Genomic DNA, 16,538 nt, shown 5'->3' on the forward strand with positions numbered 1-16,538 from the left:
AGATGCTTTTGCTTTCATTGAGAATCCTTGACAGCACTTAGAGTATCCTGGTCCATACATGTACTTGGGCTATAAACTTAGTAGGTTACAATGTATATCAGTTTGCTGTGTTAAATTCCCAAACAGTGGTCACTACCTATTCAAAACACCTGGTAATAAGACAATTACTGGAGTTACCCATTGATAGTATCAAAAATAAACACAAATTTCTATAAAAGCAAGTGGAAACTCTATTTTCAGTAAATTCTATTGCATAAGCACCTAATTAAGACAACCAGGATTGGGTGCTACTGTATTTGATGCTAAAGAATATACACAGATATTTGTGTTTCAAAAATTCTTGCAGGCTCATAAGGAAAAGTATAAGTTATTGTTGACATTTTAAATGGTAATATTAGCCTTGCATCCCAGGAAAATCAAATAACAAAACATATTCATGCAGAACTCATCAATCAGGAAAACACAAAGCTAAGCTGAACAACATTTACATGACATCAATCACAAACTGTAAAATACCCAATAAAATTTCACAACGTACCTGTGGAACAAGTTTTGCAATGTGCAAATAACACAGATTCCCCATTACCAGGAAGATGAAAAAAAAAAAAAGTCTTTCAACACACACAATACAAATTCTACAACCTACATGAAAAACAAGTTCCACCATATGTATGAGTGTTTGAAGAAAAATATAGTATCTTAATATTCACTAAACCTGAAGTGACCCATGTTGAATCAGTATTTGGTTTTTGTGGTCTTTCGTTGCCTCAGGGTTTCATTATGAAGGTCAATTAATGCGAGAACTGGTCTCTTAAATGAATTGTTACATCTCTGTCCTGAAATGCCATGATCAATCTACTACTACCTGACTTTTATTGGCCCCATAAATTGGCCCCTAACAGATTCATGAAAGCTTCTGAAAAGCAGAAATGCAAACAGAAAGGAATGTAACCACTTGAAACATAGATACAAATACTCTGTGCTATGTATGTGAATTAGCTTCCAAGAAGAGGGGAGTCAAAATGCACCATAAATGTTTACAAAAAAAATGATACAATGAATACCACATATGGGTTTATTCCATGTAGTTTTAGGCACCCAAATGAGACTTGTCAGAGTATCTTTAACCTTTGTTCTTTACAGGCGGGATAGTGGATTATTGCACCATCTATGTGCATATAATAGTGCCAGGATGGTGCACCTTGCGGATTAGTGCACCATCCTGGAATATCAAACAGAACTGGTAGCTATGATGCACAGAATGTAACATTTCCTTCAGGTAGCCCTTAACTTCTGTCTTACATCTCTCTAGCTACCAGATTTTCAGAAAATACATGGATATCTCCTGCTTCAGAGAGCTGTAATGTGTGCTTGGTTTTGGCTGTAAAAAGTAAACAGATTACAGAAGTTACGGTGGGGGGGGAGGGACAGACAGGCAAGCAGTAGCATAGTATTGGAAGGTGTTCCTTCAAGGAGACCAGATAAAATTGCGCTAGGGCAATGGACAGGAGATAAAGTTAGGGGTAAACATGCCTAAATATAGAGACCTAGACAGAACTAAAAACAAAGTTTTAAACATACCTATAGATAATAGAAATATCCACAATTTTATAATACTCTCTAAAGAACAGAGGGTACATAAAGGAATTGACACTGCTAGTGTCTATCGAATTGGAAGGATACATCTCCTCTTTGTTAGTGTCCTGGTTCTGGCCAGGACAGGGTTAATTCTTGCAGTAGCCAGAAGGGACATGACTAGGATTCTGAGGTTATTCTACACCACCTCATGTCATGTGCAGGGGGCAGTGGTGGAAGGGTCCCTTCTGGTCAGGTAGCGGGCAGAGCAGTTGGGGTTTCCATATGGTAAGCACTCATGTGTTAATTGTTCACCTATCTTGTACACTCTGTTATTAATATTGTTGCTGTTACTGTTTGTTTTCTTATCTCATTACTGTTCCCAGTAAGTTGTTCTTATCTCAACCTGTGATTTTACCTTTAGTGCCTCCAATTCTGTTCTCCAGCCTGCCACAGAGGAAGGGAGAAAGGGACGGGGGAAGTGGGTGAGCAACAAACACACGGTTTGAAGTGTTTCAGTGTGAACATTAAATCGGGGAATGCTATTCCTAAACTATAACAGCTAGTCACTCCTTTTCAAATTTTTTTGAAGTGTTTGGCCTTGCAGCTGTGGAGGCACATGAAGGTTGCTGTAGCCATAGGAACCTCTAGTCACAAAGAAGTGTGTGAAAGCCCAACTTGAAGAAGGAAAACATGTATATTTCTTTGCTCTTAACTGAAGCAAAAAGGAGTGATAGGAGTGAAGAGCTGAAAGAGAAGGAATGGCTGGCCATAGAGAGATAAACAGAAAAGAAAATGATGGAAATAAAGATGTGGAGAAAGCAGAAACAAGTAAGACTTATCACTCCTAGTCAGTCACTCAGGGCAGTGTCACAACATGAAGAACTAGATTTTTTTTCAGGAAGAAGGGTACAAGTGGAGAAATATACAGTTTCTCTGCAGCTGTGAGAAGGGGCATCTAGATTTTTCCATCTCAAGCAGTTTCCCTGTGACAAAATACTTGGCTACATATTGCATAATACCAGAGCGCACAAGCCCATGTGGTATCCAGATGAGCAGTCCTCTACTTTAGGCTATAGCAGCTCTGTACCCCAGTAATATTGCAATTGAACTGATGTGCTGTGACAACAATACTCCTGTGCCTATTGGAAATCATCAAGATTAGGCCAGAGAAAATAAATCCCTATTATCTATACAACCTGCAACTTCTCTTTGGAAAATGGTGAGAATTTATCAAAGAATTACAGACTTTGTTCTTTTCAGATTTCTGTGAGATCTCGTCTAACTACATCCAAGAGCCAATGGAAAGTTATTGTGTATATATTATCTTTTCAGTGCTGCTTATTGGTGAAGTAATTTGAGAACCTTGTAGTGAATGAATACTTCTAATATGCAATTAGGAATCAGAATCTTGTACCTTATTCCTGCCTTATCTTTCAGTTTTCCTTTGTGGCCTTCAAGTATACTCTCATATTTATTTCTTTGTTCCACTCAACAAAGGAGATTCATGTTTAAAGTAGGGCACCTACTTAAGTGTTTAGTTAGATTAGGGTTTTTCAGAGGATTTCCTAATCTCTGGAAAAAAACCTGATTAATTGTTGAAGCATTAGGCCTTCAAGGTCCAGTTTTCCAAGCAATTCAGCCCTGAATGCTGGGCTGGGCTGACTGAATCCTTTTATGTTGGCCAGACCTAGGACTGAGCAGGGTATTGGCTTTTGAGTGCAGATGAAAACAGGAGGAGGTGAGTGCTGAGTGAGTAAAATGAGATTTAGAAATGAAAAAGAAAACTGAAGCAACAACAAAGAAATGGTTGAAGAGAAAGCATACTACAGTTACACTTTAAACCTTCTTGGGACATTCATGGAAGAGAAGATATTGTCTGCTTCTGTCTTCTTATTCAACTTTGTCAGACCAACTTTCAAGATAAGAAAAATCAAAGCTGTGTGATGACACTAGATTTTGAGATGCTGCAGTTGACCATGAAGCCTTGACCACATTTGTGATGGTAATAGTTTCCCAAAAGTGCTGTGCCATGTAAGGTAAAACACAAAGTTAACTTCAGCTGAGTAATGTTTGGAGGAACAGTCAACAATATGGTTAATTAGCAAATGCTAATTTTTTTTTGCCCATCTGAAAAGCATCCATGTTTAATGTGATGAAGTTTTTGTTAATCAGGTTAGAAGACTTGAAAATTCAAATGTTCCCATACTTGCCCTATGTTCTTGAAGATCTTTATGCATTACTTATACATTGCATAAAAACTAAAATTACTTTCCTGCTGGTTTGCACATACTTTGGTTAATTTTAGCCAGTGGTTGCATTTCTCATAACCTAGTCCCTCAAAGTGTCTTCTTTTCAGAGTTTTCCAAATGGCTTATTAGAAATGCTAGTTCTTACAAATCTCACCTCACTTTGCTCTGACTAAGCCCTCCTGACATGCCATCTGTTCCACAGAGCATTCCTGCTGCAGCCATCACATGCCACTGTGCTCGCTCTGTACTGACTGAACTGCATTATACTCACGTATGACACTCAACTCTTTTTACTAGGGAGAGTTTCTATTCTGTCCTGTATATTTTTTCCTTGGCTGCTAATAACTTATGGTACTCTATAAATGACAGAAAAGCTCATAACCATCTTGAGTAGAAGAGATCAGCCAAGGAAAAAAGTGAATTATATAGCACTTTTCTGAATGTTGATATAAACAGAAATGATGGTATGAAATAAGTCAATAAATCATCTTGTAGTGCATTTCAAACACTTTTGTTTGCCACCGTGAGTAAGCACACTTGTTGACATGGGTCAGACCTGGGATAACATGGGATTTTCCTAAGAACTGATATGTACGAGTGCTTTGTAAGCTTAACCTGCTACATCCTCCTTCACCTCTAACACCCTTTCCCCTCAGCTCACCACCTTTTTATTCCCTCCTAGCATTGTGTTCATGGAAACACTGGAACAAAGATTATAGAGCTCTGAAATTTCAGCCAAGGAGAAACTTTGCCAACATTTTTTACCTGGAAAAAAATGATTTTGAAAAAGAAAAGGCAAGGAATAGTCTTTATTTTAATCTAGAATTGCACAAACTAATTGGCCACTCTGGGGCATAGTTATTTGGCAAAACATGTTGCTTTGGGAGCTGTTTCCAGGTACAGCGTGGAGCAAATCAAGCCCTTTCTTGTTTCTGGGAGTTCCCTGTCCTTGCCATGGAATTGCATTAAGCAGTCAGAATGCTGTGGTCAGTGGCATAGTTGGGTTTGGTCCCGGAAATTATGGGAATTCAGCCAAAGCCTCTGAGGGAAAGAGAAAGGACTCTGTAAACAGTTGTAATTGGGTCTGACTGGAAAAAAAAAATCATTAATGGTGCTGTGACTTTTAAATTGCTAAAGATGTTCTTATACTCTAATTCTCCCCCTAAATGTCTGCATTTTGTCTCTATTGTTACCCCTATGTCTATATGGAAGACATAGTTCCTTTCAATTCTGTATTGAAGAGACAGGTTGGATCCTTACATTCTGCCTATACTTTTTTATCTCCTTCCTTTAGTATGAGAGGCAGCAATGCTGCCAGAAGGCAGAAGTTTTAAATATTTCTGCTACCCTGTGGGGCAGCTCCCCCTATATAACAGGAGAACCATTGCAACTCCCCACTTCTACCATCACCCCTCATCATTGTGGTTGTATGTAACTCTGCTGATAACCAGGTTATATATCAGATATGTTGCCTGAACATTCTGAAAATACCTGAATTGTTCTCTGTGGAACATATATGACAGAGACAGCTGCAGAGGAAGGCAAGATATCCAAAGAGATCAATCATGTAGATACCTCCGTTCTGAAAGAAATAATTGGGAGACAGGAAGAATAGCTGGGTAGATGGGAAAACAGCTAACAGGGAATAAAACTGCAGCATTTTGGTAAGAGAATTAAAAAATGGTTTGTGTATATCTGTACGCCTTAAAGAAATTCTTGATGTACAAGGAAACAGAATGATCAGGACTCATAGTTTTTCACTTTCTTGCTCAAGACAGTAAAAATTAGTTCTTGGAGCTAGGATGGTGCTATGCCATTCTACAGCTGAGCCTGTGCACCATTAGGGAGTTGACCCACTTGCATCTCTGTGTTTCTTCAGTTGTTACATAGAGTAGTGATGTTTGCCACATTTTCGTCTTTTTGTCCCAGTGGATGGCAGCTGCAGCACCAGGGAATGACTTTATTGAAATGTCTATTTGGCAGATGAGGCCTACAATGGGAGAGAGTGAAAAAAGAGGCATGAAGAATGACCTGTGTGCCTCAAAACTTGGCTGCTAGTTAATCTGACAAAATATATTGACTTTGTATACAGACTTTGTTCTAGATAGAAATAAACAAGAGTCATGGTCTAAAATCTAAGGTGAAGACAGAGTTTTCTTCATATAAAATACTGGCAAAACTGAAGTGCAAGAACCAGAGTGCAGCCCTACCCTGTCTGGGTTGACTAATACCCAGTAGCAAAGGCACTCCAGAGAGGGGCTCTACTGATATGATTTAACTAAAAAAACCTTGTGTTAGACTTGGTGTGTAATATATCTAATGATCTGGAAAATGCATGTTGGATATTCTCCCTGAGGGCAGGAACCTAGACACAGAAAGACAGCTGTATTTTTCAAAAGTCAAGATTATTGCTCAGCTTTCACACAATCTGTACACATTAAAACTGACCCTGTCTTTTAAATATTGAAGAAAGTAAAAAAATCAGTGGAACTGGGGAATTACTGAAATAATGTAATACTTTTGAAGCCAGACCCATCCATATTTAGGAGGAAAAATGCAGTGGAAGCAATGCAACCTGAGAATTATTTTCTGCATAGCTTCAACTTGAGTTCTCACTCCAAATTCAGAGATAGACTTGTCTAAGTTTCCAGGTATCTCCTTGGCCTCATCACACAGCATCTGAATGTGTAAGAAGGCTTGGGAATCTTCATGATGCCTGTGAGGCAGGAAAAGTATTCTTGTTTTACTTTTGTTTTAAGGAGGAAAAGAAAGATATGTGAAGTGAATTGCCAAAGGGCATACAAATATCTGTGCCAGAGCCAGGAAACAGGTACAAGTGTACCAGCCCAATGCCTGAACCAGCAGATTTTTTTTCAGTCCTATCTATTTATGCATTACATAGAGAGGTAGATGAGTAGTGTAAAGATTTCCTACTATGCATTTGCTCAAAGCATAGGTGTTTTACATAATTGCTGTGACATTATTGGAGCAGTCCTTGTACAAACACACACCAAACTCATGTCCTGGAAGTCTGTTTCAGTGCTGTAAGACATAGAGAGAAGTGGGTCTAATATCTTCTGTCTTGGCCCTGAGTCAGGGTCAAGAGGATATTTCCAACGGTTGCTTTTTCAACAAAGAACGTTCTGAAACCCCAGGCTGTGTGAACTGAGCAAATGCTCAGAGCACACACTTCTATAAGAAGCTTGTTTGCCTACTAAGCAATTCCCAGCAATGTCTTTGGCTGCAAGCTATTGTTATTTGTTTGTACTGTGGCAATGCCTAGAGGCTCCAGTCATGGATCAGGGCCCCATTGTGCTAGGTATTGTAGAGACACAACAAAAAGGTCTTTGTCATGCTCTTAAGTCAAATCTGAGGTGAGTCTGGGAAAAGAACTTTCCCAAATCCAAAGTTCTAGGGCCAACTTCTAAGCAGTTTACTGCTCTCTCCAGGCTTTGGGTTTATCCTTGGTTTTCTCATCTATATTGTTTATTCAACACAGATAATAAGTGAACTCTGAAAACAGAGTGGGAAATGGAGAAAATCGATGTAGTTACTGATATTTGCCACTGACCTTTTAAACTAATAGCCAACCAGTGATTGACTGAGGTGCCTTGGGAACTTTGTTGCCATCTTGGGGTTGCTTCATCCCTCTCAGTGTTTTGTTGTGGTGACTAAAGCGTATCCCGAGGCAGAAATGACTCTTGCCAGAAAACCAACTTTTTCTGTCCATATTTCAGATGTGTGTATTTCATTTGCTTCGTGCATATGCCATTGCTGGGGGTATCCACATGACAACAGGATTTTTGCTCCTCAGGCATTCACCAGCTGCTGGCACTTGAAGTCACATTCCTTTCTGTATCACATCACATTTAGTTGCTGTGGATACTCTTGTGATGCCAAAAACAAAGGATTAGGATTTGCTGTAGTCCTTCCTCTTCTAGAACAAAAGGTTCTGCTTCTGAATGTCCTATCTGCAGTACAGGCAAGTGGAGCAGTGAGGGTCACTGAGGTGGGATAGTACCGAAGCTCCACAAAACCCACCACCCTACATATATGGCAACTAGGTGCTTACCTCCCCGGAGGACTTTGGGTGAATTAAGTAGGGAATTAAACTTGTAGTGAACTATTAAGTGCAAATACCTACAAAACCATGTCAGATCCCACCCACCACATGCTTCCCTCACCCCATTTCTTCATCTTACCAGGAAATACTCCACCATTGTTTCAGCACTTTGGCTTTTTATGTTTCCTGGATGTCCTCTTTACTCTTAAACTTAGAACGAGAATAAACTTTTCTAAGTGTTGGAGATACTTCTGATGGCACAGAAAACAGGTCTGGAAAGCCCCTCTTCATCTACTGGGAAATCACTCTGTAATGCAAGAAGAAGATGGTCTGAAGCTGTAGTTTAGATCTTTCTGACCCTCAAAAGCAGCTCTGTAGGAAGTGATTCTATTTCAAAATCCACATTCAGCTAACAAAAGAAAAAAACTGTAATATTTCTGGCAAAATAGTAACGTTAAATATTATGTTTATTCTCAGAATAATTCAGCATTTAATACTCAAATCTTAGCTATTTTGATCTATATCCCAATTAATTAAATATCTTTATAACTAATTTTTTAATTTTTAAAAAAGTATTCTTATGCTCAAAATAAAAATGAAGTTAATAGATTTAGCCACTGTTGGTGGGCTTGTTTCATTCACCTTTTCCACCATGGATTTTAAACTTGAGAGAACAGACATTTATCAGCTGAAACAAAGCCTTTTTTCCAGTTTCCTTTACTGTCTTCTGAGACGCGTTCCAGACTTTCAAAGAAGCCACAATAAAGCTTTAATTTTCTATTTATATGCTCATACATTATTTTCATTCATATATCTATAACCAGACAAAGATCCTGAAAATTCACATAGAAGTATAATCACTTTGTTCTTCTTTTGGGATACTAACTCATAATTAAATAGATGCAGCTGAAAGACAAAAATGTGGCATTGAGACTGTACTGCTGCAGTAAGGGCAAAAAACGATGGAAACAGAAGTTCTAAGGTCAGGGAAGCAGATTGTAATAGGAACTTCAAAAATCAGGTTAACGTCCTGGTGCATCCGTGGACCAATCACGTCAGTTACAGATAGTGTTTTATATTTTGGCTTCAAAATGGGAATAATTATTTTCCTGTGTCAGAGCCTTCTGTGGGGAATAACATCGAGAAATAAGAGGCTTAATTAGCCTCTCACTAGAGAACTGATACCTTCCTTAGAGCTAGAGACGAGAGGTGCTGAAGGCAGCCAAAATTCAACCCTTTGCTGTTTATTTAATGAGTTAACTCAGAGTTGGTATTTGTTATGAATTGTGCAGTTAAAGAATTTACTTTAAAAATGCCTTTTTGTTGAGTCTTGAATGTCTTGTCCAAAATGTCTCAGTTTTAACAAACTTTCAGAGAATTTGAACCTGACCTGGATTCTGAACCTGGCCAGATGTAACGCTGCCAGGCAGCATCTGCAGCTCTGGGTTAGGTAGCTGCAGGAACATTTCCAGGGTAGGGCTGTGCACTCCAGGTCTGCAGCCTGGCTGAGCTTCACCACCCTGTTGGAAGGGGTCTCAGGCTGCTACTGTGGAGCCAAGATTTACAGAGCTGGAAGTTTGGAAAAGGTTTTTTGGATCTACAGGGCAGGCCTGTGCCACCACTCCAGCACAAGCTGGAGGTAGGGACTCCCCTGTTCTGGGACACAGTCCTTTCATGTCTTCTTGCTGTGGAGCCAGGGAAGCAGAAAGGAAAACAAAGTGTTAGATTTATTGTTTTATAAGTCCCTGCCTTAAAATAAACAATTTCCTTCTTGGGGACAAAATGTCCCTTAAATGAAATTATTGTATTTCTTATAAAAACTGTTAATGCTGCTGAAATGTTAGAGATAATGAATGTAATCGTTGCTTTTAAGGTGTCAGAAATGTATATGGTCATATTGAAACAAAGTATAGTCTACTTCAAACTGATCACACGTAGCAAGTAACAATTGTGTCTAAAAGATTGTAACCATCTAAAGTTTTTAGAAATGTCTTTGTTTAAAAATAAGATTTACCCATGCATTTTTAAACAATTTAAACCATTACAAATTGGGTCATAAGAAAATACATTTATATTATTTTATTTTTAGTCTCTTGTCTTCAGGAAGAGGATAGGCAATTTCCCTGAGTTCTCTGAAATATTTCTATTAAGCTCCAAGCTCTCATTTATTCAAGTGATAATTTTCCATGTCTAACCTCAATTTTATTAGAAAGGAAAATTTCTATAACTTGACTCAGTCAGTCCCTATTTCACGTTGCACTGCAAAGGAAAACCAGCTGTTTTTACAGACATATCTCAAGCAAGATAATCTACCTTTCCATGTAACTCTTGCAAGCACAGTGCTGCCACTTTTACAAAAAAATGGTAATGTGAAATAGTTACATTCTTGACATATATTTTAGGGTGTTACGAAATTAAAGTCTTAACCAAACTGAAGGTGGATTCTTAAAATAACTTGTAGAATTCAAGTCTTCTGTAACATTTTTGATGTGGAAGATCTGCTAAGAGGATAGAATCATAGAATACTTTGAGTTGGAAGGGACCTTTAAAGGTCACCTAGTATAATTGCCTCTGCAGTGAACCCCATCCAAGCTGACCTTGAATGTTTCCAGGAATGGGATGTCCACAGTTTCTCTGGGCAACTTATTACTCTCATAACAAATTTTTCCTTATTTCTTGTATGAATTTACCATCTTTTAGTTTAAAACCTGCTGCAACAAGCCCTGCTTAAAGGCTGTTCCTATCTTTCTTATAAACCCCCTTTAATTATTGAAAGACTGCAGTAAGGTCTTCCTGAAGCCTTCTCTTTTCCGCGCTCAACAGCCCCAACTCTCTCAGCCTATCCTCACAGGAGAGGTGCACCAGTCTTCCAGTCATTTTTGTGGCCCTCCTCTGGACTTGTGCCAACAGGTCCATGTCTTTCCTGTGCTGAGGATCCAGAGCTGGATGCAGCACTCCAGGTAGGGTCTCATGACAGCAGAGTAGAGAGGCAGAATCATCTTCCTTGTCCTGCTGGTCAGGGTTCTTTTAATGCAGCCCAGGATGGCTTTCTGGGCTGCAAGTGCACACCATTTATTCATGTCCAGCTTCTCATCCACCAGCACCCCCAAGTCCTTCTTTGCAGTATAGTAAATGATCTATCAAGGACAAAATATATTTGTTCTGAAATTTAAATTCACATATTTTTTCAAGCATTTTCCATTTCTTAACCTTAAAATTTGCCTGTACTACAAGGATTTATCATTAAAATTGGCCATAGCAGGTCTGGAAGTCCTTGAGTTCAGATAGCCAGAGGACGTTAAGACTACTGTCCCTAGTAGGTTTCCAATGACTTCCAGATTCCTTCTCATGGGGCATCCCTGAATGTTTTCTGGACTATTAGATTTCAGAGCAACCCGTCTATCTAGGTCAGTCTAGGTCAGCTGATGGCACTGGAAGTACCAATTTCATTCAGCGCCTGCAAACTCAGAGAAGATGCTTTTAAAGGCAGCACAGAAAATGTGTTTTCCAAAACCATTTGCTTGTACTCTTGAGCTTGTGAGAAACCTAAGATATTGTTTTCAGTGTGACTCAGGCAAATATTATATTTGAAAAATATGAGATTTTCACTAATTCAAAGTCCTTCAATCTTTGTGAGTTTGCACACATCATTACACAAGTCATTGTTTATAGCATACCATGGCTGGGCTTCGTGAACGAAGATTTGGGAAGGGCTCTACCCACGTCTGTTACAAGCGCGTTGGTGGCTAAAAAGGCCAATAGGAGACAGGCACGTCCGGTTGCAAAAGGCACAGCAGAAAGACTCCTTAGGTGGTGTATTCTGCAAGGCACGATTCTTTCTGCGTTGTCTTTTCTCCTTGAGAGTGATCCTGCGTGCTTTCTCAAAGGCATCAGCAGCATTATAGATAGTGTGTATGTGTAGTGTGTATGTTATAGCATAATGTGTTATCTTTAGATAGAAGAGTAATGCTAAGAAAAATATAAAACAGGTTGCTCTTTGGTAGAGAGTATGGAGATCTGAAACTAGTAAATCTACTAATGATTGAACTTCTGCTGTACTTTCAACTGGTACACTGTCATTTTTTTGCACCATTTTGGCTGCTGCTCTGTGTACCTTCAATGAGAGAGGAAAAGACCCACAGCTTCTGCCTTTGGCTTGTCTTGCAGGCTGACTGTGGAGGACAGCTGATGCATGGGGTGTTGCAGGCAGTCATTGGGCTCCCGGGCTGTGTGCACAGAGGGGACCATGTACTCTCACTGCAAGAAGACCATGGTCTGCACTGGAGAAGACAAGGGCTGCAATAAACAAATATAGATAAAATGTTTATCTTCTTATTTCCTGAACTTATACAAAATTAAGAGACCAGCTTTGAGAAAATTGCACTGGTAAACTGTTCTCTGTTGTGAGCAGCATCTTGCTGTCTTCACTCAAGGAGGAGTTACATATTCTAAAGGCCCTAGTTTGCACAGTTAAAAAAAGTTGGACATTTCCTAGAAGCCTGAAGAGTTTTAGCTACTAGAAATGCTAGAGATTTCCTCATGGTAAGAAAAACCACAGGCTTCTCCAATTACAAATATAATTGTAATTCACAATTAGAAGTTACAATAAATAACATTTCCTGAAGAACACTCTTACCAAAGACCAGTTTAAACTTGTAGTCATTGTTTGCAGGGCAGGAAGGATGCATTGTGACTGCTACCCCTTATGTGGATTATACATTGCCATTACTAAAAGAAACATTATGCCCAACTTGGAAACACTCTTGAAAGGCAAAGTGAAACATTTGGAATGAGAAAGGCATTTCTCAAATGGCTTTTTCATCTTCTCCATCATTCTGTCCCAAAGCATTCAAGACACATTGTCATCTGTCAGACTAAACAGAGAAAGGAAAACATTATTCAATTCCTGAAATATTTCAGTGCCCACACATCCTCAGTTCTCATGACTTTTTTCTTCAGCCATTTGTGTCAATGATATTATCTATTTGGAAAAGTATGAGGCAATAGTATAGAATGTTAATTTCTATAATGTCTTTCATTCCATGTACTGCCCCAAACAAACACTTTACCAAGTTAAATAACATACCTATGGAATTAAAATGTTACAGAAGGAGAGACAAGGATAGGCCAGTGTTTTCTGCTGAAAGCAGAATAGTGATGGCAGCTTCTAAGGCTTGCTACAGCGCGCAAATGAGGGTGGTCTTATAACTTCAGTTTCTGTATTTCAGGGACTTTGTTAAGGGCAGGATGCTCAAGCAGAATTTGGAAGAGGGCATTTCCAAGACTTGAAAATGGGGCAGAATGGCATTTCAGTTCTATTTAACCAGTTCAGCTCTATCCTGCTTTTGTGTTTGTTTCTGATTGCATACAAAACTTAAAGGGATACCATTTTCCAGAATAGTGCACATTGATGTAACTCTTAAATTTACAGTGTGATGCTGTTTTATATGAATTAGAGGTGTAATAAATCAAGAAAGTGGAATATTAGGAGTCTGTGAGTTTTTTGTAGTTGTGAGCTGAAACTTTACTAAGACAGCCTATGGGATTTTTGGCACACTTAGGTAAGATACTACACTCTATTCAGAGCTTAGCTTCCAGCACACATCTGAACTTCATTTCAGTCTGAAGTTTTATGTTAATCCAGGTCTGAATTCTACTCTTTAGTGCATTTGTCTCACTTTTATCCTGCCCATACTGTATGGATACGATACACAAATATTGTCTCACTACTTAATCTGTTAATGAATCACTGACTTTACAGAAATATATACAGAAGTAAATACAAAACCAGAATAGAGCATAATTACATCACAGTGAAATCTTTGGCAGCTGGCTCATTAAAACAGTCACGAAGATAATTTTTCAGTCTGCATAAATATTAGTGGTAGATGCCCTAGCATTGTGCTTTCCAAAGAAAGTTATGCATAATCAAATATTGGATTACTCACATTCAGTGATTTATGAAAGTAATCATCCTCATGGGAGGCAACAGCTAGACCTTTTCTCTTTGACATTTCATAGTCATTAAAAAGGTACCTCAAAATATGTATGCTTGAGTTTGATACTAGCTTAAAAGTACACTGGGAAAAGCCCTGAAGTCTAAGTGCCTAGAGAAAGAAGAAAAATCATTTTTTATAGTTATCTGGACATTGTGAAGGAGCACTGATGACACAAATCGGGTGTAAACTCTTGTATAGTTGATTGTATTTTCAGTTTTATGCTGCTAGTGTAATTCTGTGAGTGAAAAATATAAATGTTACATGTAAAATACAACAGTTCCTCTTGCAAGAGGCAGTCTATATTTAAAAAAAAAATAAAAAATGAAGACTCACCATCGATTAATATATTTGTATTATTTAGGCATGAAATAAATCCTCACATAATCCAGTAACAGACGTTACATTCCTTAACAGTTTCTTCCAGTAATTTAACAAGTATGGAGCAGCAGTGTAGGTAATGACATTTAAAAGTTGTCAGTTGGTTGGTGTTTGAAGTTTTGCAATTCTACCTCTTAATTTATGAATAGTTGCCAAATAATTCTACACTTTAATATAAATCGAGGATTTTTGAATAAAACCTAAATAAAGCATTCCACAAAACACTGACTTAGCACATGCTAACCTGTACAATTTAGCAAAATCCGACCCATTCAGTCCCACATTATCCAAACTATTAAGAAAGGAGATTAAGAGAAAAACTAAAGAAAGAGAGAGAAAAATCATAGCTACCACTAGAGAGTCCTGTGAGAGTCCAGCTTCCACGTGTACAGGTGTTAGGGTTCAAACAAACACAGAGAGCACATGGTACTGCTTTTATGTGCTTTGACCCCACTGTGGCCACACCCCCTGCTCCCAGGTGGGACTTCTGCTGTGCTGAAATCTGGGGCTGGGTTAGGGGCTCCAGGGTGTGGTGTGGGCTGTGCTTCTGATGTCCCGTGACTGCCAGCTGCTCCAGGGCTGCCCTAGGAGTCTCACAGGGGCTGGAATGTGGGACAGGGCATCACCTCGCCTCTGTGAGATTTGACATGTTCCTCCCACTCCCCTACACACACCTGAGTTAGTCCGAGCCAATAATTAAATCCATTGTCTCACAAACAGGAGGGTGAAACAAGTATTTCCTGCTGCTTTACCCATACTATTTGCCACCAGTACCATTATCACAAGCCTTTTTTGTGCTATTCTTTCATCCCTGCAAATATTCTTCAAAGAATAGTCAGGGAGCTATAGAGCTGAGCTTAATACAGTTTTTGAAATATACTATAAAGTGCTGCAGACCAGAATCCAATATGTGAGATGATCTGATCATTCCCACTTATAAAAACAGAAATGATCACAATAACTAGTGACTCAAACTAGGTCCAGCTGGACAGCTGGAATCTTTATGTGAATTAATAATTTACTAAGGTACTAAACAGAAAGCTATTTCTCTGTCTTCTGAAATAAGTTGTGAATGTCCCAAGGAACTGGAAATAACTGATAGTCCTCTTCATCTAAAACCTCATCTATTTTCCTTTTAACATTCTCAGAAAATCAAAATCTGACATGGCTGTCAACAGTCTCAAAATCTGAGCGAAATACTCTGCACTATACTGCTCAAGTGGAGAAGCAAAAAGGAAGTCATTCACTCTCCTATATATTACAGTGTCTAGATATACAATGACAGCATTCTTCAATTAAAAAAAAATTTGAATTCAGTAGATCCAAGTCCTTCTGGTATTTTTTTTCTGCTGGTGTATCCATGTAGAAGCAGTGATACTTTTGCTCTGAGACCATCTCCTATAAGGACTGGATTTGTTTCAATGCTCACCACATGACTTAATTTTTCCAAAGAAATTATGAAAACATTTTGTAAAATCAGAGGTGCAGCTAGCTTAGCGTCATGCCTCTAACTGTGGCTAAATGTGGTTGCCAGAAGAATTTCAGAATAGGGCAAATGTACAGATATTTCTACATCATACTTTCCCAACATTTTGGGATTTCCTAATGCAACAATAATATTTCTCCATTAGAAATATAAATTATGTACCTCTTACTTAGTTTTGGGGACCTGTTTTATGGAAAATAAATATATCCAGATAAGCATGTACACACACACACACACACGGTTGTCGTCGGAGTCTTAATATGTATGTAGAAAAATTCCCATTCTAATGCCAAAGTGCATTCCGGGTCTGCTTGGGTGATGGCAGAAAGGAGGCTGCTGCACATCGGTACATCAGTGCATGTGTAAGATTTTTATTGATTGTCTGTGGAGTATACCTGTGCCGGCTCAAAACATCCAGCCTTCATGGTTGACATCTGTCCTCAAAAACTGTGGACACTTGAAAAAAACACAGAATCACAGAGAATCACAGAGAATCACAGAATCTTTAAGGTTGAAAGACACCTTCAAGATCATCTAGTCCAAGCATCAATTTAGCACCAGAATCACCCCTAAACCATATCACTAAGTGCCATATCCAGACACCTCTTGAACACTTCCAGAAACTGTTACTCTACTACCTCCCTGGGCAACTCATTTTTTCTAATATCCAATCAGAATCTCTCCTGGTATGACTTAAGGTCACGTGATTTCATTATACAAAATAATAAAAAAAAATTGGAAGGGAGATTTTCATTGTCTTCTGGCTCTTAGATGTTCATTTGGGG

At 38.7% G+C, this 16,538-nt stretch overlaps 1 protein-coding gene and 1 long non-coding RNA gene across 2 annotated transcripts in view; one reads left to right on the forward strand and one right to left on the reverse strand.

The window, feature by feature from the left end:
* CEP128 (centrosomal protein 128) overlaps positions 1-12,160 on the forward strand; it is a 180,884-nt gene extending 168,724 nt beyond the window's left edge. The window contains exon 27 of the mRNA XM_017813894.1: positions 12,058-12,160. The gene's annotated coding sequence lies outside the window, so the exon portion shown is untranslated. The remainder of the gene's footprint in view (positions 1-12,057) is intronic.
* LOC108496823 lies at positions 8,401-14,669 on the reverse strand. The gene is made up of 3 exons (XR_001874600.1): positions 14,619-14,669; positions 12,005-12,186; positions 8,401-11,027 (listed from the first exon to the last, which is right to left on the reverse strand). It is a non-coding gene; the product is annotated as an uncharacterized LOC108496823 (long non-coding RNA).
* Between the last annotated feature and the right edge of the window lie 1,869 nt (positions 14,670-16,538).

This window comes from Lepidothrix coronata, unplaced genomic scaffold (genome assembly GCF_001604755.1).
Source record: "Lepidothrix coronata isolate B3197 unplaced genomic scaffold, Lepidothrix_coronata-1.0 Scaffold43, whole genome shotgun sequence".
NCBI lineage: Eukaryota > Metazoa > Chordata > Aves > Passeriformes > Pipridae > Lepidothrix > Lepidothrix coronata.